This window comes from Halyomorpha halys, unplaced genomic scaffold, assembly GCF_000696795.3.
Source record: "Halyomorpha halys isolate HHAL.00 unplaced genomic scaffold, Hhal_1.1 Scaffold604.1, whole genome shotgun sequence".
Taxonomy (NCBI): Eukaryota; Metazoa; Arthropoda; class Insecta; order Hemiptera; family Pentatomidae; genus Halyomorpha; species Halyomorpha halys.
This window is the reverse complement of record NW_027105224.1, coordinates 17,569-17,875: the sequence shown is the minus strand read 5'-3', so window position 1 is coordinate 17,875 and position 307 is coordinate 17,569.

Sequence of the window (307 nt, the reverse complement as noted above, 5' to 3'; positions counted from 1 at the left end):
TTAAGGCATTATTAGTCATCCATTTCAGGCAGTCACCTATCCAAGTAATGGCCTAATTTAACATGGAACAAGGCATAGCTCAGGAAACGTTCATGTTAAATAGTTGAATTTTATTTCGTATTTTTTAATTATGCTATTAATTTAAGTAATCGCGATTAATACTTATCACCTTTATGTGATGTAATCCCTGAAAGTTTCAACCTTCGTAAAATTCTCAATGCTCCTTACTTTGTCACAAATAAAATCATACATAAAGATCTTAATGTTTCCTATGTAACAGATCTGGCCTGAACCAGATATCACTCCT